The sequence below is a fragment of the Chiloscyllium punctatum genome, chromosome 22, assembly GCF_047496795.1.
Source record: "Chiloscyllium punctatum isolate Juve2018m chromosome 22, sChiPun1.3, whole genome shotgun sequence".
In the NCBI taxonomy this organism is placed as follows: Eukaryota; Metazoa; Chordata; class Chondrichthyes; order Orectolobiformes; family Hemiscylliidae; genus Chiloscyllium; species Chiloscyllium punctatum.
Genome location: NC_092760.1, coordinates 34160525 through 34182857, shown reverse-complemented (window position 1 = coordinate 34182857; position 22333 = coordinate 34160525). Strand labels below are relative to the sequence as shown.

General features: G+C 42.9%; 1 protein-coding gene across 6 annotated transcripts in view; it reads right to left on the bottom strand.

The window, feature by feature from the left end:
• The window catches only part of syt12 (synaptotagmin XII), a 215466-nt gene extending 206762 nt beyond the window's left edge, over positions 1–8704 (bottom strand). For 4 of the 6 annotated variants that reach the window (XM_072591980.1, XM_072591978.1, XM_072591979.1 and 1 more), the window contains exon 1: positions 8167–8376. The gene's annotated coding sequence lies outside the window, so the exon portion shown is untranslated. Of the gene's footprint in view, positions 1–8166; positions 8377–8616 lie in introns of those variants that run through there. The other 2 variants (XM_072591981.1, XM_072591982.1) reach the window with 2 other exon arrangements.
• Between the last annotated feature and the right edge of the window lie 13629 nt (positions 8705–22333).

The window sequence follows — 22333 nt, the reverse complement described above, 5'->3', positions numbered from 1 at the left end:
AGCTGCTAGAAACTATTATATCCTTTACTTTTTCTTCACAATGTGTTGTTTCATCTTATTATTGTAAAGGTATGTTAAATATGTACTGTCATAACATTGCTGTTCCTTTAGCTTGCATTGCTATATTCATGACTACTCAATTAAAGTGGCTAGAGAGATGGTTGAGTCATAAATTCCCTACAGCATTGAAGCAGGCCATTTGGCCTATTGAGTTCACGGTGACACTTTGAAGAGCATTTCACTCAGACCCACCCTTTATCCTACCCTTGTGATCCTGCATTCCCCATGGTCAATCTACCCAGCCTGCACATCCCTGGACACAATGGGCAATTTAGCATGGCAATCCACCTAACCTGCACATCGTTGGACTGTGGGAGGAAACCAGAGCACCCAGAGGAAACCCGCACGGACTTGGGGAGAATGAGGAAATTCCACACAGATAGTCACCCAAGGCAGGAATTGAACTCAGGTCCCTGGTGCGGTGAGGCAGCAGTGCTAACCACTGAACCACTGTGCTCCTCTAAAACAGGATGAATATTCATTGCCATGACTCAGATTGGATTTAATTTTACAGAATTTCCAAGATTTGGAAAAGCCTCCATCAGAATACAGTATGCACACAAATCCTTTAATCAAAAAGTGAAGGAATCAGAAAGCATGACATTTCAGGTAATTTGGTTAAACATCCATCATCAGAAAGATGATAAAACTGTTCCTAAGATTGCTATAGCAGGTCATGTGGTAACCAGCAATATTCAACACAGTATTGCAAAAGGTAAATAATATTTAAACAATTTATGGGAATACTTTGATGAAGAACCTCGGCTGTTGAGTTTATTGTAATTGGATTTCCAAAAAGCATTTGATAAGGTGCCACATCAATATTTTTTACAGAAAATAAAAGCTTATGGTGTTGGAATTCACAGCCTCAAAAATCATGGTTTCCTAGCACCCGGTTTCATGTAATGCTCATTGTGGAAAACAGAACTTCATTCACGATCACTTGCCTTCACTTTCTGGTTTGTGTATCTTTTTTAATAGAGTTATTTGCTTTTCCTTTAGGAGAAAAGGATTCTGGCTAATCTAAGATGGAAGACGAGAAAATATCGAGGCTGTCAGAGCTGCTCCTTTTTTGAGGTATTTTCAATTTTGGAGCTGATCTCCTTGAATTCTAGGAGCAGTAATTACTGTTTTATAAGCAATTGCACTGTTTTGGAGCTTTGGGGGAAAAATTGATCAAAACAATGACACTGTAAAAAGGAGAAAAACAGACAAAAATCATGAGGAACATGAGTAGAATGAATAGCCAAGGTCTTTTTTCCGGGGTGGTGGAGTTCAAAGCTAGAGGGCATAGGTTTAAGGTGAGAGGGGAAAGACTTAAAATGGACCAAAGAAGCAATTTTTTCACACAGAGGGTGGTGCATGTATGAAATGAGGAGCCAGAAAAAGTGATAGAGGCTGGTACAATTACAATATTTAAAAGGCATCTGGATGGGTTCATGATGAGGAAGGGTTTAGAGGGATATGGGCCAAATGGGACTAGATTAGTTTAGAATATCTGGTCAGCATGGAAGAGTTGGACCATAGGGTCTGTTTCCATATTCTATATCTCTATGAATCTCTAACTCTATCTCCAAAACCTCAGTTTCTCCTTATAGAACCTCCTTTACTAAGCATTTTCTATGTGTGGCTGTTTCTTTTCCCCGTTTTTCCAAGGTCACACTCCTGCCTGTACTTCATACCAGCTCCTGAATGTAGTTTTGCTTTTAGGGTTCAAACTTGCCTTTTTGCTGTTTCCATGGCTGCTACTGTCTCACTTTATCAATAATCACATTTCCGGTGCTGCCTGATTATGCCTCTTATTTTATTTTCACAGGAGCTGGGTATTGTTGCCTTGGTAAGCGTATATTACTTACCCCAAATTGCCTGGAGGGCAGTTAAGAGTCAAACACATTGCTGCACATCTGGTGTTACATGTAGGTCTGACCAGGTGAGGAATGGAAGATTTCCTTCCCTAAAGTACAATAGTAAAATTAAGGTTTTTTAAAAATATAATCTACAGAGGTTACATGGTTGCCATAAGGCCTGCTCTTTCTATTCCAGATTTTTTAAATCAATTCAAAATGCACCATCTGTCATGGAGGGATCTGAAAACATGAGCCCAGAGCATTGGTCTGGAGTTCTGGATTGCTAACCCAGTGACATTACCACTACATTACTGCCTCCCCTTTCAAAGTCATAATACTCTTAAAGGCGGTAAACTCACAGTTTCCTCGTTTGCTTCCTGTATTTCTTTTCCTTGGAGTGGGCATCAGATTTGTAATGTTGGAATTTCATGTAATTTGCACAATTGACCATTCCTGATATCTTGTGTATTTGTCACTTCTCCCATTGTGTTGTGCAGCATAAGGATTGTTTCAGGTACTTTACTACAAGTCTCTTGTGTCTTTGCTCTGACCTCGGCCTATCTAGTTATTAGTGATAGAGGATAAGACACCATAGAGTAGCTACAAAGCAGGCACTGTTCTCAGATAGCAAGCAGGCTTATTGTATGATAGCAATATAGACATAAATTTGGTCAGGCATAATTAATTGCACCTTGGTGAGCTGATACCAATACATCTGTTTACTCTAGAAACTATAACTTCTTGTCTCTACCAACACTGTGGAATGCACAGTGCTAATGTATCGTGAACATTATCCCCTTCTAAACCATTATCTTATCCAACACAATCCCTTCCCATCACTTAAAGTTCTAAATGATTTCTGCTGTAGCATTTGCTCATTCATAGCAATTGATCATTGGACAGACTAATCCCAACTAACGTTTGAGGAGTGATATGAGACTCTTATTTTCAATTGTAGAGCTTTTTCTTTCCCCGACTCTGATTCATTAGTATTGATCATTAGCAGGTGTCTGTCTGGTAACCAGATGTTTGTAGGTCCACATTCCATTGGTGTTAACTGGTTCCATTGATATTTGATAGTGGTTGCTATTGCCTCAATGAGCAAAAGAACTGAGCTAAAGACAGTGTGTCTGGAACTACGTTTTAACAATTCCAGTAAGGTAAATGGCCAGTTACTTTATCTTTAGAGTACTGGATAGGAAGCTTGGACAATGCCCTATTCTACTCCGGATGCTAAACTCATACCCCTGCTCCTTGGATGCTGCCTGACCTGCTGTGCTTTTCCAGCGTCACATTTTTTTGACATGGGAACTTATATATCCACTTTAAACATTTTAATGTCTCGTTTTAAAGATGACATCTCTGACTGTAAAGCTCTGACAGCACTATTCTGAAGGAGAAGCACAGATCCATGTGTATATCCCTGTTGCAAGCAGGTGAGGAAGGGTGAGCTCCTTTCCTGTCAACCTCCTCAACTGGGGAGGTGATGGTCTTGTGGTATTATCACTGCACTATTAATCCAGGCACCCAGGTAATGTTCTGGGGACCTGGTTTCAAAACCCACAATAACATATAGTTGATAAAAATCTGCAGCTGGAAGTCTAATGATGACCATGAGTTGATTGATGTGGAAATGCCAGTCTGATTCACTAATGCCCTTTAGGGAAGGAAACTGCCCTCCTCACCTGGTTGGCCTATGTGGGACTCTCGACCCATAGTGTTGTGGTTGTCTCTTAACTGCCTTCTTGGAAATTTGAGATGGGCAATAAATATTGGCCCAGCCAGTGATGTTTTTATTCTGTGAATGAATAAAAAAAGGCAAGTTCTTTTTTGAAAGAGGCCATATAATAAAAATGTCACATCCAAAGCTTTTGAATCAATAAGGAGCCAATTACAAGATTTTCTTGAGTGAAGAAAAGACATTTGGAACCTGTTAATCCCAAGAAAATAATAAAAAATAAAGTAATCAAGCATACACTCAGATAGATACAAAATTAAAAGGGGAAACTGTCTAGTGTAAAAGAAATATACAGCCTATAATCCTTAGAGGGATGAAATGGTGTTAAGAAGAGAAAACCTGCCTTAAAATGGCCATGGAATTTGTTGACCATATGGGTTAGACAAGCTCCACAAATGAGGCATGATGCACAGTTTTAACCTGGGACTACAGTCTTTTAATTGATGTGTTGTATCTGCAGCAGTAGCAAATATTTCAATTGTCTTTTGATTTCTTGAACATTTTGATGTTCCATTTGAATCAATTCTGTCACTGGACATTTCTCCTTCTTGAGATGTCAAAAAAGCACCATCTCCAGCTGGTTCCGTCATAAATCTCTCTCCTCGGTTCTGCCAAATGCAATTTCCTGAAATATAAGTTGATTTGTGCATTTTGATGTCTGAGCTCATTGTTTGCATGCCGAACAACCGGAGGGGTTGTTGTTCATTCCCGATAACCTGAAACTTATTACTCAAATGTAAAGCAAAATAAGGTTTCTTTATGCCTGATTGGATGGACTAATTTCAGTACATTTTAATGAAAATAAATTTTAGTTTAGATGATATTGGTTGTTCTTTGTTGGTTTGACAGAGCTTAGTGACTGTGTGGTCAGATAAGGCTGTTGCAATTTAAGTTTTTCTCTATGTTAAAACAGTTTCAGTTCATGAGAGTTCAAGTATGAAAAGTCATGTTAGAATTTTAAGAATTGATATTCAATATTTTATTACCACCATGACAATCCGCAATGCTTTTGATAAACTCTTTAAATGAGGAGGCTGATGTTTTGCACTTGGATCCTAGCATTTTCCTAAACCCATATAACTATTAGTAGGACTTAATGCAAACACCAATTTATATAGTAAACACCGTGTAGTTAGTGTGCACACTTAGGCAGATTATATTTTCCTTACTGACATGTTACTATAAAAGGTTGGAAGGTAAACTTGTGCAAAATGCTAATACCATACATAGGTTATCTATAAACTGCCTTGTCTATGGCAATTTTGTCCTTATACAGTGTTGAGATGTAAATTACAAAAAAAAATAATGAAGGGAATAACAAAAAGCAATAGAGAAGGAACAAAAAGTAAAAACAAAGGTTTGGTGTACTCTTTGAAGTAAAAATAATTTGAATGCGATGAAATTCTTAACTGGTGGTACTTAGCATATTGTTTTGCAACAGTAAACTGTAGGTTTCAGGAGTCATTACTACCTGGAGTGATGTTGCTGCTTTTAGTGAAATATAGCTCTATATATTGCTCTGGATTAGTGGTGCTGGAAGAGCACAGCAGTTCAGGCAGCATCCAAGGAGCTTCGAAATCGATGTTTCGGGCAAAAGCCTTCCTGATGAAGGGTTTTTGCCCAAAACGTCGATTTCGAAGCTCCTCGGATGCTGCCTGAACTGCTGTGCTCTTCCAGCACCACTAATCCAGAATCTGGTTTCCAGCATCTGCAGTCATTGTTTTTACCTCTATATATTGCTGCCATTTCCATCTCAGACCTCTTCTTGAACATGAACACACTTTGTCGCTGCTCTCACTGTGACAACCAGACCTTGTTCCGCACTTGGGCTAATGCAGCTCAATTGCAACATGAAGCAAATGAGTATTGGGTCATTTCTTTCATATATTTCCAATGCATTAAGAGCAAAGAAAGGCATGAGATAACATAGTGCCTTTTATAACTCAGGACACCACAATGAACATTTGAAGTTTAGTTCTGTGGTAGTATAGGAAACATTGCAGCCAATGTATGTCCTGAGTTATGAATGACAAATCAACTGTATTTATAATATTGTATGGAGGATAGATATTAGCCAGGACAGCAGAGATCATTTGAAATGGGGGTACTGAATTGTCTGTACCCATCTGAGAAGGCAGATGGTGCTTCCCATTAATATTTCAGCTGAAAGATGGCACCTCTGACACTACAGCACTCACACAGGATTGAACCACTTCAGTTAGGAGAGATGATCGAGGAGAAATTGGACATTTTGCTTTCCTCTGGAACAAAGAGGATTGTAAGGTGGTTTTAATAGGAGGGCTCAAAACGGGAATCGGTAATTGCAATGCATCAGTTTGAGATCGTGGCAAAAAGAACAGAGTTAGCAGTTCGACATAAGACGGTTACTAAGACTAGAATATCCCATCTAGAAAATAAAACTAGAAACATATAGCCTTTTGATGAAAGACCTGATTGTATAAATCGATTCACAACAGCATTTCTGTTAGAGCTTTCCTTTTAAATAAAAAGGCAACTCTAGTTTGGACCGATTTATGACTGTGACTTAGCTACTAAAAACTTCACAGATAGATTTTGTTCTTGATACTTGGTGGCAAGGGTTCTGATCTGTAATGCATTCGAAATGGAGCTCAGCAAAACGCACAATGTACTGGAGATGACTTTGAGAATTCATTGTTACGCCTGAGCGAGATGCCCCTGGATTAGGATTGAATGCTCACACGCTTTAGTTCACTCAAATGAATTCGACAATGTTTTAACCGACAGTCATCCGTCCGCCGGATCATTGCGCGAACTCTCGAATCTGACAGGTCCCAAGTACAAATCATGACCATCTGGGGATATCCAAGAGCACATACCCCAGGAAGCACAGAGTCATCCTGCGTGGCGTATTACTGAACAAATATGAGTCATTTGAGCCAACAGACCAGACCTCCGTTTCTATCCCTTAAATCAAAACCTTCTAAATCTAATCTTCTAAATATATCCCATTCCCTTCTCCCTCATATGCTTCCCCTTATATTGTATGTAGGTAATCGCAACTATTTTCCACATTAATGGATTTGCTAATACCTGGGGAATAATTTGCTCCTGCCCTCCTTACTGGAGCAGATAGCCCCCAGCCGATTCAATATTTTTCTTATTGGTGTGAACCTTTCAGTACCCGCATGTTTCAATTTACAACAGAGGGTTAGAAACGATCACAAATACGCCCTCCCCTACATCCTTAACATAATTGGCCTAGAAGATCAAGATAAATGGAGCTCAGGGCTGCAGAGAGAGAAAAAACAATATTTGTAGAATTGGTTTCCTGAGGATATCTTTGATCCGAAAGTTGGTCACCTCAGTGTGCTATAACAATACTATGAACGACAGTCCTGCTGTTTTGTCTGAACACTGTGCGGAACGATTAGACCGGGAGTACCTCATTCATTCATTCATTCATTCAAGTTGACGCTCTATTCAACGAATGAAGGTTGCCGTGGGTTCATGGGCGTTATTTAACACCTCCAAGCGGTTCAGCGGAGTTATCCCAGGGAAGCCAGTGGTTGAGACTCGGCGCTACCACAGCTCCGGGTGTCTCCCGGGAATGGTTTATAATCATGAACACAAAGCAATCTCTCCGTCTCTGATCCAACCCCAAAACTCAAAAGCCATCGCGGCTCATCAGACCCGGGACAGTCTCCCCAAACAGGGGTAAATCTCCAGAATACAGGAATGTAAAGGACAGCGACACTGCCTGAAATCTGACCACGGCAATTCCACCAGCCTGCAGAATAGTGACCCCCCCCCTCCCCACCATACTACAAGAGACGGTCAGGAAGTGTCAGTCACACAGGACAGGGATCCTGTCCGAACTACAGCGGCAAAGACGATCAATTAAATTGTCCTTCCAAACCAACACTATGGAAAGCTGGAAACATAAAGGATTGCTGAAAATCTGAAATACAGCAAGTGCAGAAACTCAGCATCAGTGGAAGGAGACTGAAGAGTTAATGCTTCCTTCCACTGACCCTTTGTCAGTCAATATCCCCCAGTGCACGATTCCTACACAACATATGAACAGAATCCTGCTTAATACAACCCACTGGACATAGTACACCAGCTCTGAAGCCCTGTAAAACATGCAGAGAATCTTGCAACAACCCCTCTCTCCCAGCATGGGGGGGGGGGAGGCTACCGAAATGTAGCGAGTGTATCCGCCGCAACAATCCCCTTTATGTTCGGCGTCTAACCAGGCACAAAGCCCAACCAAATAACTCTCAGCAGCTCCAGCATCGAGCAAATAACGAGCCTCCTAAGCCCGATCAACTCCATCGCAGTCCAAGACATTCTCTTTCCCTCCCCACATCTCCCCTACCAAAAACAAATGGAAAGCTAACTCAGATGTGGAACTATCTCGCCTCAAGCTGGGGGACTGGCATATTCTTGTGTCCGGGACTGCACTGACGGGCAATTATAGGAGATGCAGTTGCACGTTTTGCAATTTCTCTCAGCGCTATTCCCTTGAAGAGCACTTACTTGGGAAGTGTGCCGAGTGCCTCCCGGGTTCAGCTGAGCACCACCAGCTATCACAGCGCTCCCCTTTCTCTTTTTCTCTCTCTCTCTCCTCTGCGGTGCCTCTATCCCAAGATCCTGCCGCAGAGACTCAGCGGGCTCCCCGGTGTTAACCCTCCGGGCTCTCCAGCCTCAGTCGTGCTGCCAAGGTTCGGGAGGGTGAGCGTATTTGTTCAAGATGTGGCCCCCAAAACTCCTTCCCCCCTCCCCCGCCCCCCCCCCTCGTCCCACCGGCCGTGGGACGTTTCAGAAGGCGCTGTATAAAGGCAAGTTGTTGTTGGCGGAGCTCCGCCAAGCGAGTCCGCTCCCGCTACAGATCAACAAAAACTCCGGCTGCTCCTGGTGCCGGGAAACCTCGCGAGTGGGTGCCGGCCTCTCTGCGGTGCCAAAGCTCTCGCTACAGTAATAACTTACTCCGGCACTTCCCGGAGGGAGCGGTCCTCTGCCCGGCTCCAGTGCTCCAGAGCCGCCGAACTGAATGAAAGAATTACCGCTTTCAGCACAACCATTCAGGGTCATCCAACTGCGCAGGGACCGCCCTGCGTAGCACTGACAGACACGGACTTCCAGTCAGAGATAAGGGGGAGGCTGAGAGACATGGCAGCAGAAAGAGAGAGAGAGAGAATCAAATATGCTATCAGACAGGTAAAGGACAGAGAAAGAGAGAGACACTGACTGAGAAATCATAGCCACTGTCTCAAAGGCAGACACACTGGGAGACACAGACTGAGAAATCATAGCCACTGTCACAAAGGCACTCGCTGGGAGACACTGACTGAGAAATCACTGTCACTGTCACAAAGGCACACACTGGGAGACACTGACTGAGAACTCACAGCCACTGTCACAAAGGCACTCGCTGGGAGACATTGACTGAGAACTCACAGCCACTGTCACAAAAGCACACACTGGGAGACTGACAGAAATCACTGTCACTGTCACAAAGGCACACGCTGGGAGACACTGACTGAGAAATCACAGCCACTATCACAAAGGCAGACACACTGGGAGACACTGACTGAGAAATCACAGCCAGTTTTAGAAAGGTATGCACTGGAAGATACTGACTGAGAAATCACTGTCACTGTCACAAAGGCACACACTGGGAGACTGACAGAAATCACTGCCACTGTCACAAAGGCACACACTGGCAAAGAACTCACAGCCAGTGACACAAAGGTACACACTAGGGGACTCTGATGGAGCTGCTGCAGCTAGTGACACAATGGTACACTCTGGGAGACACTGATTGAGAAATGATTGTCAGTTACTCTCTGGCACGAACTGGGAGATACTGAATGAGAAAACACAGCCACTGTCACAAAGGCACACATTGGGAGACACTGACAGAGAAATCTGAGCCGGTGACCCACAGGGGCATACTGAGAGACATTGACAGAGAAGTCACTGATAATAACACAAAAATGGACAAGGAAATCATTGGCCTAGTCACAATGACACACTGCTAAATAAATTACATTCTAACACAAACAAGAGAAATATGCAATCCAAGAAGCAAATCAAACTAGAGATGTACTGCTCATTTACTCACTGAGAGAGACTTACCAATGCTGAGCACACCACTTTTAAGACTGAAAGAAAATCATGTATTCTTAAAGAAACTTTCATGATCTCAGGTTATCCCTAGGTGTTGTACAGCTGATTGAGTGCTTTGAAGTATTGAATATAGGAAGGGGCATGTTTTGCATGGTAAACTCCACCAAACAACAATGTAATAATGATCAGCTTATTTTCATGCTGTATATTAAGCAATACATGTTAACTATGACACCAAAATAAGCCATTGGAGTTTTAAAATTCACAAGAGACGGTTACTGCAATCCCCTTTTAACACCTCATTCAAAAGTTGGCATCTCTATCGGTGCAGTAGTAGGGTAGTGAAGTAACAGTTTGGATTTTGTGCTCAAATCTCTGGAATGGGGCTTGAATTCACAACCATTTATATTTTAAAAATCAAGTTAATGCTGCAATTAGGGTGCTAAATTTAACATAGAAGTAAGATTAGATTAGATTCCACACAGTGTGGAAACAGGTCATTTGGCCCAACCAGTCCACAACAACACTCTGAAGAGTAACCCACCCAGACCCATTTCCCTCTGACTAATGCACCTAACACTATGGACAATTGAGTATGGCCAATTCACCTGACCTGCACATCTTTGGACTGTGGGAGGAAGCCCACACAGACATGGGGAGAATGTGCAAACTCCACACAGTCACCTGAGGCTGGAATTGAACCTAGGAAGCTGGTGCTGTGAGGCAGCAGTGCTAACCACTGAGCCACCGTGCCACCCCTAAACTCTAAACAGCATGAGAATCTGAAATTTTACCATAAACATGCACTGAGACAACATTGCAGACAATTAGGAAAGTGTGGGTGGTCTTGTCTCTCTCAGGTTGTTTGCAGTGAAACAGACTTTTGAAAAGGGATTATAATGTTCTATAAAGGATTCTTTCATAAGATTAACAACAAATAATTGCTCTTTTCTGATTGTCAGACCCACTGACAATGATTAGAAAGGTCTTCAAAACTCAGGTTTTGTGGATTAGTAGAGGCAGATTTGAATAGCTATGTTTTGACGGTATTATAGAATTAAAGTCTTAAAAAAAAGTCTCCATCTTGATGAATAGATCAGACAACGACACTTTACCTTACTAAGAAATTATACTGGATTGTGATTCTAACCTTCTTAGCATATTTGTTTGAATATCCATTTCTTCCATAAATGGATTTGGAGATTGGGTTTAACTTTACAGTGGAATTGTGTGACAACCAGGTGAACTGGAGGCAATTGGCTCCCATCTTTTTAACCCACCTCTCCCCTTCCCCACTTGGTTGCAACTTTTGTTTGTAGCACGCAGCTGCTATGCTTCAACTAACACATAGTTTGCTAGAAAATTAAGCAGCCAATTACCAAGATGTTCTTGAGTGTGAGGAAAGAAATCTGATTACTGACCAAAAAGGAAATTTATTACTGACCAATCCCAAGATAAACTAATTAAAATGCGATATCAAGCACGTGCCATAAGTGCAAGTGATAAAATAAAAAGAAATATGGTTGTGCCATTCAAAAATTCCTACAGTTTTTGAGGTGTCCAATTTTAAACTTGGTACTGACATTTAATGGTTGTATGGTATCCTCAATAGTAGCAGAGTCTATAGATCTTTGAATTGTCAGTAAATGATTGCTTCCCCAATTTGCTTTTTCACTGAGCATAGTTCCTAAGCTGATGACAGAAGCAGACAGACAGGAGACAGCAAGAGAGAGAGAGAGGGAGAGAGAGAGAAAGTTCCAGGTTTTGTCACAAGTGCATTTCTTTGTCTGTCTGCTCTGCTGCTCAAGAGAAGCTGTTGAAATATAATTCAGTGTGTATTCCAGAGCCTATCTCCATTGTCTCTCCAAGTCGACTAACTGGCAAGTGAGCATTTCATCTTCCAATATTTGAAATTATGATGCACAAGTGAATTAAGCAAGAGGTGTAAATTTCTTGCTGCTGATTCTGTTGTCTGCATTTGATGTCTTCAGATAAAGTGATAATCTCAATGTGGATAGCTTTGCTTATTCCACATGGGTTTCGCAAAGCTTGCCTCAGTCTGTGGTCACGTGGTTACTATAGATATTTAAGGTTCACGGTTTGCCCTTATAAAGAGACCATGAGACTACAAGTTGTTAGAGGAGAAATAGGTCATATGGCCCATTGTCTCTCATTCACTGGGAATACGGCAAATCTGATAATCCTCAACTTCACTTTCCTGGTTTAACCATAGAACATAGAACATAGAACAATACAGCACAGAACAGGCCCTTCGGCCCACGATGTTGTGCCGAACATTTGTCCTAGCTTAAGCACCTATCCATGTACCTATCCAATTGCTGCTTAAAGGTCACCAATGGTTCTGACTCTGCCACTCCCACAGGCAGCGCATTCCATGCCCCCACCACTCTTTGGGTAAAGAACCTACCCCTGATATCCCCCCTATACTTTCCACCCTTCACCTTAAATTTATGTCCCCTTGTAACACTTTGTTGTACCCGGGGAAAAAGTCTCTGACTGTCTACTCTATCTATTCCCCTGATCATCTTATCTCTATCAAGTCACCTCTCATCCTTCACCGTTCCAATGAGAAAAGGCCTAGCACTCTCAACCTATCCTCGTACGACCTATTCTCCATTCCAGGCAACATCCTGGTAAATCTCCTCTGCACTCTCTCCAAAGCTTCCACATCTTTCCTAAAATGAGGTGACCAGAACTGCACACAGTACTCCAAATGTGGCCTAACCAAGGTCCTGTACAGCTGCAAAATCACCTCACGACTCTTGAATTCAATCCCTCTGCTAATGAACGCTAATACACTATAGGCCTTCTTACAAGCTCTATCCACCTGAGTGGCAACTTTCAAAGATCTATGAATATAGACCCCAAGATCCCTCTGCTCCTCCACCTTACTAAGAACCCTACTGTTAACCCCATATTCCGCATTCTTATTTGTCCTTCCAAAATGGACAACCTCACACTTGACAGGGTTGAACTCCATCTGCCACTCCTCAGCCCAGCTCTGCATCATATCTAAATCCCTTTGCAGCTGACAACAGCCCTCCTCACTATCCACAACTCCACCAATCTTCGTATCATCTGCAAATTTACTGACACACCCTTCGACTCCCTCTTCCAAGTCATTAATAAAAATTACAAACATCAGAGGACCCAGAACTGATCCCTGTGGAACTCCACTTGTAACTGGGCTCCAGGCTGAATATTTACCATCTACCACTACTCTCTGACTTCGACCGGTTAGCCAGTTCTCTATCCAACTGGCCAAACTTCCCACTATCCCATGCCTCCTGACTTTCCGCATAAGCCTACCATGGGGAACCTTATCATATGCCTTACTAAAATCCATGTACACTACATCCACTGCTCTACCCTCATCCACATGCTTGGTCAACTCCTCAAAGAATTCAATAAGACTTGTAAGGCCAGACCTACCCCTCACAAATCCGTGCTGGCTGTCCCTAATCAAGCAGTGTGTTTCCAGATACTCATAAATCCTATCTCTCAGTACCCTTTCCATTACTTTGCCTACCACCGAAGTAAGACTAACTGGCCTGTAATTCCCGAGGTTATCCCTATTCCCTTTTTTGAACAGGGGCACAATATTCACCACTCTCCAGTCCCCTGGCACCACCCCCATTGACAGTGAAGATGAAAGGATCATTGCCAACGGTTCTGCAATTTCCTCTCTTGATTCCTACATAATCCTAGGATATATCCCGTCAGGTCTGGGGGACTTGTCTATCCTCAGGTTTTTCAAAATGCCAAACACATCTTCCTTCCTAACAAGTATCTCCTCTAGCTTACCAGTCCGTTTCATACTCTCCTCTTCAACAATACGGTCCCTCTCGTTCGTAAATACTGAAGAAAAGTAATCATTCAAAACCTCTCCTATCTCTTCCAACTCAATACACAGTCTCCCACTGCTGTCCTTGATCGGACCTACCCTCGTTCTCGTCATTCTCATGTTTCTCGCATACGCATAAAAGGCCTTGGGGTTATCCTTGATCCTACCCGCCAAAGATTTTACATGCCCTTTCTTAGCTCTCCTAATCCCTTTCTTCAGCTCCCTCCTGGCTATCCTGTATCCCTCCAACGCTCTGTCTGAACCTTGTTTCCTCAACCTTATGTAAGCCTCCTTCTTCCACCTTACAAGACATTCAAGCTCTCTCGTCAACCAAGGTTCCCTCACATGGCCATCTCTTTCCTGCCTGACAGGTACATACATATCAAGGACACGTCATATCTGTTCCTTGAAAAAGTTCCACATTTCAACGACATCCTTCCCTGACAGCCTGTGCTCCCAATTTATGCTCCTCAGATCCTGTCTTACAGCATCATATTTACCCTTCCCCCATTGTAAAACCTGCCCTGTTGCACACACCTACTCTCTCCATAACCAAGGTGAAAGTCACAGAATTGTGGTCACCATCACCAAAATGCTCACCCACTAACAAACCCATCACTTGTCCCGGTTCGTTACCAAGTACCAAATCCAATATGGCCTCCCCTCTGGTCGGACAATCTATATACTGAGTTAGAAAAGCTTCCTGGACATATTGCACAAACACCGCCCCATCCAATCTACTTGATCTAAAGAGCTTCCAATCAATATTTGGGAAGTTGAAATCGTCCATGACTACTACCCTGTGGCATCTGCACCTTTCCAAAATCTGTTTCCCAATCTGTTTCTCCACATCTCTGCTGCTATTGGGGAGCCTTTTGTAAACACCCAACAAGGTGACTGCTCCTTTCCTATTTCTGACTTCAGCCCATACTACCTCCAAAGGCAGATCTCCCTCGAACTGCCTTTCTGCAGCCGTTATACCATTTCTCATTAGCAACGCCACCCCCCCCTCCTTTTTTACCACCCCCCCTAATCCTACTGAAACATCTGTAACCAGGAAGCTCCAACAACCATTCCTGTTCCTCTTCTATCCACGTTTCCATAATGGCCACAACATCGTAGTTCCACGTACCGATCCACGCCTTAAGTTCACCCACCTTATTTCTGATACTCCTTGCATTGAAGTATACACACTTGAGCCCATCTCTGTGTCTGCAAGTATTCCCTGTCAGTGCTACCTTCTCCACAGCCTCCCTACATTCTTGGACATCCTGAAAAACAGCTAACCTACTTGCTGGACTACAAGTCTGGATCCCATCCCCCTGCCAAATTCGTTTAAACCCCCCCCGAAGAGTGCTAGCAAACCTACCTCCAGGATATTGGTGCCCTTCTGGTTCAGGTGCAACCCGTCCTGCTTGTACAGGTCCCACCTTCCCCAGAATGCAGTCCAATTGTCCAAATACCTGAAGCCCTCCCTCCTACACCATCCTTGCAGCCACATGTTCAACTGCACTCTCTCCCTATTCCTTGCCTCACTGTCACGTTGCACCGGCAACAACCCAGAGATGACGACTCTGTCTGTCCTAGCTTTTAGCTTCCAGCCTAACTCCCTGAGCTCCTGAATGACCTCCCCACCCCTCTTCCTACCTATGTCGTTGGTGCCAACGTGCACCACGACTTCTGGCTGCACACCCTCCCCCTTAAGGATTCTGAAGACACGGTCCGAGACGCCTCGGACCATGGCACCCAGGAGGCCACAAACCGTCTGAGAGTCTCGCCCATGTCCACGGAACCGCCTGTCTGTCCCTCTAACTATAGAGTCTCCTATAACTAGCACTCTCCACCTCTCCCCCTTTCCCTTCTTGGCCTCAGAGCTGACCTCGTGCCAGAGACCTGGTCACTGCAGCTTACTCCTGCTAGGCCGTCCCCCCCAACAGTATCCAAAGTGGTATACTTATTGTTGAGGGGAACGACCACAGGAGATCCCTGCACTGCCTGCTTCCTCCCCTTCCCACCTCTAACTGTTACCCAGCTACCTCTGTTCTCTGGCGTAACTATGTCCCTGTAGCTTCTATCTATCACCCTCTCAGCCTCTCGAATAATCCTCAGTTCATCCAACTCCAGCTCCAGTTCCCTAACGCAGTCTGTGAGGAGCTGGAGCTGGCTGCACTTCCTGCAGGTGAAGTCGGCAGGAGCATCAGTGGTCACCCCTACCTCAAACATCCTGCAGGAGGAACATTCCACTGCCTGCGCTGCCATAACTCTACACTTAGTCTCCAAAACAAGAACACTAAGTAGCTTACCTGTTCAGCCGACTGATTCTTTTTTTTTAGGTTAGAGGAGGAGGGAGAGGGTGGGAGACACTACACTTCTCCACTCAAACTTCTTACCTTCCCAGAAGCCTCTGTTGACGACTTCCGGGTTCCCGCTCCTAGTTGATAAAAAAAACACAGACTGCGAAAAGAAAAACATTCATTTAAACTGGTCTCTGCTTACCGTCCGGCTCCACTCTCTGTGAGCCTGCTGTAGCACTGAGCACATAACCCTTGATTCTCTTACTGGTTATAAATCTGTCTATCACAACCTTGAACACGCTGAATGATGCAGCCTTGAGAAATTGTGATGATAAAGATTTCCACAGATTTGCAACTTTCTGAGATAAGAAATTCCTCCTCATCTGCATCTTTAATGGGCAATTTCCAATTCTGAGGTTATGCCCTCTGGTCCTAGAAGCTCCTATAAGAGGAAACAATATCTCTGCATCTATCCAGTCAAGCCCCTTAAGAATCTTATATCCTTCACTAAGGTCTCCTTAGATTTTCCTCAACTCCACTGAGTACAAACTCAACATACTCAATGTCTCCTCATAAGAAAATCCCTCCCCATCTAGGATCAATATAGTGAACCTTCTCTGAATTGCCTCCAGTGTCATAGAATCCCTGCAGTATGGAAACGTGCCATTATGGCCCAACAAGGCTGCCCTCTGAAGAGCACCTCCCACCTAGACACATCCACTTACCTTTCCCATGGCTAACACACCTAACCTACAGATCCCCGGACACGACAAGACAATTTAGCATGGCCAATCCACCTAACTTGCACTGTGGGAGGAAATGCACGCAGACGTGGGGAAAATGTGCAATCTCTGACAGTTCCCAAGGTTGGAATGGAACCCAGATTCTTTGTGCTGTGAGGCAGCAGTACTAACCACTCAGCCACCATGCCACTCCATTTTTCCTCAGATAAGGTGACCAAAACTGTTTACAGTATCCACCTGTGATTTGATCAGTGCCTTGTATAGTTTTAGCAAGTTCTCCCCAATTTTATACTCTATTCCTTTTAAAATAAAGACCAACATTCCATTTGCCATCCCTATTACTCATCAAATTATGATGCTAGCTTTTTTTGTGATTCATGCCCTAGAACCCTCAAATACCTCTGTACTGTTACTTTCAGCATCTTTCCCCAGTTAACTGACATTCACTTCCTGTATTTGTCTTGTCAAAGGTGTATAACCTTACATTTTCACATATTATTTTCCATCTGTTCAGTTTTTGTCTACACTCTTAATCTATCTATATTCTTCTATTGACTCCTTGTGTCATCTCAGTAATTTCCTTTTCACATATTTTTGTGTCTTCTGCAAAATTGGTGATAGCACATTCACTTCCATCATCCAAGTCATCAATACAGATTGTAAATAGTTCTGACCCCAGCACTGATCTGTCCGACACTCCACTTTTTCAGGTTGCCACCTTGAAAATGCCCCCTTGGGTGAAATTCGTCCTTCTTGTACGGGTCACTTTTACCTCAGAAGAGATTCCAATGATCCAAAAATGTGAATCCTTCTCCCCTACACCAGCTCCTCAGCCATGCTTTCATCTGCTCTATCCTCCTATTCCTGCCCTCACTAGCTCGGAGCACCAGGAGTATTCCAGATATTACTACTCTCAAGGACCTCCTTTTCGAATTCCTGCCTGACTCTCTATATTCTCCCTTCAGAATCTCAGCCTTTTCTCTTCCTATTCATTGGTTCTAATGTGTACAATGACATCCTGCTGGGCCCTCTTCCTCTTGAGAACATTCTACACCTTTCTGAGGTATCCTTGATCCTGGCACCAGGGAGGCAACACACCATTCTGATTTTTCACTGCTCGTCACAGAAACGTCTGTGCCTCTGACTATAGAGTCCCCTAATACACTCGATGAAATAGGGATAACCACAGAAGCCTCCTGCACCACCTGCCTCCCTCTCTTACCTTTCCTGAAGTTGACCTATCTAAGTGACTGCATCTGCGACTTTTCTCCCTTCCTATAACTGCCATCCATCATACTCCTTTACTCTTGCAAGTTCCTCATTGCCTCTAACTGTAGCTCCAACCAATCCATTCAATTTAATTGGATGTGCAACCAATGGCATTTATTGCAGATATAATCCTCAGTAACACATAAACTCTCCCTAAACTCCCACATCTGACAAGAAGAGCAAATCATTCTACTAAGGGCCATTTTTGCTTCTTCCAATCTACAGACCCAGAAAATAGTACCATCTTATTCCTCTACAAAACACTGCTCCAGGCTAACTTGATACCTACAGCTTATATTTTTATGTTTAATCAAGAGATGTATATCAATAAAGCATATAATCAAGAAAGAACCCACTCTGCTCACTAATGTAGATTTACAGCCAGGCTATTCTTAAAAGTATTCATTTATCTGTTTCTGTGCTGTGACCTCTCCCAAACAGGTTCCTCCAAAATCAGTTGTGAATTTCACTGTTTGTTAATTTTTCCAGATGCACTCCGATGTCCAGCGATACATGAATTCAACATCAAAGGCAGTGACTGTGCAGGTTCACTGCTGTGTCAGTTAGCAGTGTGGGTTTCTTTCTCTCTCTCCTGCACAGACTTCACCATGTGCTTTCTTTGTCTGTCTCTCTCCCTTTTAAAAGTGCTGTTGTTTTGACTTTTTTTCTCCAAAGTAATTGCTGCTCCTGGAATTCAAGGAAATCACCTCCAACACCTGAAATACCTCAAAAAAGGAGCAGACTGTTACAATCAGAAATATTTCCCATCCTCCATCTTGGATTCTGAGCTAGTGAGGGTAGGAATAGGAGGATAGAGCAGATGAATACATGACTGAGGAGCTGGTGTATGGGAAAAAGATGCACATTTTTGGATCATTGCAATCTCTTCTGGGGTAGAAGTGACCTGTACAAGAAGGACAGATTGGACCTGAATTGGAAGAGGACTAATATACTGGCAGGGAGATTTGCTAGAGCTGTTGGGGAGGATTTAAACTAGTAATTTGGGGGTGTGGGACCCAGGGAGATCATAAGGAATGAGAATGAATCTGAGACTGGTACAGTTGAGAAAAGAAGCGAGTCAACAGTCAGGGCAGGCAGGGACAAAGCAGAGAACAAGAATGAAAGAAGCCTAACAAGGAAGGCAGATGAACTCAGGGCATGATTAGGAACATGGGTCTACAATTTTATTGCAATTACAGATACATGGCTCAGGGATGAACAGGACTGGCAGCTTAACATTCCAGGATACAAATGCTACAGGAAGGATAGAAAGGGAGGCAAGAGAGGAGGGGGAGTGGCATTTTTGATAAGGGATAGCATTACAGCTGCACTGAGAGAGGATCTTCCCAGAAATACATCCAGGGAAGTTATTTGCATGGAACTGAGAAATAAGAAAGGGATGACCAATTTATTGGGATTGTATTATAGACCCCCCAATAGTCAGTGGAGAATTGAGGAACAAATTTGTAAGGAGATCTCAGTTATCTGTAAGAATAATAGAATGGTTATGGTTGGGGATTTTAACTTTCCAAACATAGAATGGGACTGCCATAGTGTTAAGGGTTTTAGATGAAGAAGAATTTGTTAAGGGTGTGCAAGAACATTTTCTGATGCAGTATGTGGATGTACCTACTAGAGAAGGTGCGAATCTGACCTACTCTTGGGAAATAAGGCAGGGCAGGTGACTGAGGTGTCAGTGGGTGCGGACTTTGGGACCAACGACTATAATTCTATTAGTTTTAAAATAGTAGTGGAAAAGGATAGACCCGATCTAAAAGTTGAAGCTTTAAATTGGAGGAAGGATATTTGTGACAATATTAGGCAAGAACTTTGAAAAGCTGACTGGGGGCAGATGTTCACAGGTAAAGGGATGACTGGAAAATGGGATGCCTTCAGAAATGAGATAACAAGAGTCCAGAGAAATTATATTCCTGTCAGGCTAGTAGGTGTAGAGAATGCTGGATGACGAGAGAAATTAAAGTTTTGTTGAGAAAAAGAAGGAAGCATATGTCAGGTATAGACAGGATAGATCTAGTGAACCCTTAGAAGGGTATAAAGACAATATGAGTAAACTGAAGAGGGAAATCAGGAGAGCAAAAAGGGACATGAAATAGCTTTGGCAAATAGAGTTAAGGAGAATCCAAAGGGTTTTTACAAATGCATCAAAGACAAAAGTGTAACTAGGGAGAGAATAGGGCCCCTCAAAGATCAGCAAGGCGGCCCTTGTGTGGAGCCACAGAAATGGGGGAGATACTAAATGAGTATTTTACATCAGTGTTTACTGTGGAAAAAAAAAGGAAGATATAGAATGTAGGAAAATAGATGGTGACATCTTGAAAAATATCCATATTACAGAGGAGGAAGTGTTGGATGTCTTGAAACGCATAATAGTGGATAAATCTTGATCAGGTGTACCCAGGAACTCTGTGTGAAGCTTGAGAAGTGATTTCTGGGCACCTAGCTGAGATCATTGCTTCATCGATAGTCACAGGTGAGATGCAGGAAGACTGGAGGTTGGCTAATGTGGTACCACTATTTAAGAAAGGTAGTAAGGAAAAGCCAGGGAACTATAGACCAGTAAGCCTGACGTCGATGGTAGGCAAGTTGTTGGAGGGAATCCTGAGGGACAGGATGTACATGTATTTGGAAAGGCAAGGACTGATTAGGATAGTCAACATGACTTTGTGTGTGGGAAATCATGTCTCATGAACTTGAATGAGTTTTTTGAAGAAGTAGCAAAGAGGACTGATGATGGCATGATGGCAGAGCAGTAAATGTAATCTATATGGACTTCAGTAAGGTGTTCAACAAGGTTCCCCATGGGAGATTGGTAAACAAGGTTAGATCTCATGGAAAACAGGGAGAGTTAGCCATTTGGATACAGAACTGGCTCAAAGGTAGAAGACAGAGGGTGGTGGGGGTGGGTTGCTTTTCAGACTGCAGGCCTATGAGCAGTGGAGTGCTGAGTCCACTACTTTTCGTCACTTATATAAATGATTTGGATGTGAGCATAAGAGCTATAGTTAGTAAGTTTGCAGATGACACCAAAATTGGAACAGTAGTGGACAGCGAAGAAGGTTAACTCAGATTACAACAGGATCTTGATCAAATGGGCTAATGGGCTGAGGAGTGGCAGATGGAGTATCATTTAGATAAATAAGAGACACTGCATTTTGGGAAAGTAAGTCTAAGCTGGACATATACACTTAATGGTAAGGTCCTAGGGAGTGTTGCTGAACAAAGAGACCTTGGAGTGCAGGTTCATAGCTCCTTGAAAGTGGAGTCGCAGGTAGATAGGATAGTGAAGAAGGTGTTTGGTATGCTTTCCTTTATTGGTCAGAGTATTGAGTACAAGAGTTGGGAGGTCATGTTGCGGCTGTACAGGACATTGTCTAGACCAATGTTGGAATATTATGTGCAATTCTGGTCTTCTTCCTATAGGAAGGATGTTGTGAAACTTGAAAGGGTTCAGAAAAGATTTACAAGGATGTTGCCAGAGTTGGAGGATTTGAGCTGTAGGGAGAGGCTGAACAGGCTGGGGCTGTTTTCCCTGGAGCGTCGGAGGCTGAGGGGTACATCTCTATGGTGGAGGCTGGTACAATTGCAACATCTAAAAAGCATTTGGATGGATATATGAATAGGAGGGTTTAGTGGGCTGGGTGCCGACAGGTGGGACTATATTGTGTTGGGATATCCGGTCGGCATGAATGAGTTGGACTGAAGGGTCTGTTTCTGTGCTGTACATCTCTGTGACTCTGTGACTCTTTGACTCTATCCGCCACTATTTAATCCATCCTCTATCCATACTGATATACTACCACCAACACCTGAGCTTTTATATTAAGTATCCTTGTGTGTGATACCTTATCAAACGCTTTTTGGAAATCCAAATAGATTACATTGAGTGGTTCATTCTAATCCATGAAAAGTTTCAGGTATAAAAATCAGATGATGGAAGCTAAACTTCAATGATTTCATATTGTAATGAATAGAATACGATAAGTGATCTTTAATAACCATGTACTCTCTGGTATAATATCCAGAAGTGATTCTTACAATAACCATTCTGAATCACGAAATTCATATTCTCAAGAACCCACAATAAACATGTTGGAAGATCATTGAGGGCAATCTCAGATACATTGACAGTCGATTTCCCACATACTTTGAAGTAAAGTAATTTACAGTCATATGCTACGAGGAGCAACAATATGAAAACTCCATCCATTGTTACGATAGGAGAATTTCCTGAAATTCTGCTTGTGGTGATAATCTGTTCATGGTAAATGTTGCGAAAATCCATTTCCACTAAATGAAATACCTTGAAATGATGCTTATGGCTGAAATTTCAGTGGGTGAGACACAGTTATACTGTGGGTATCCTAAACACAGATCCAGTGAAT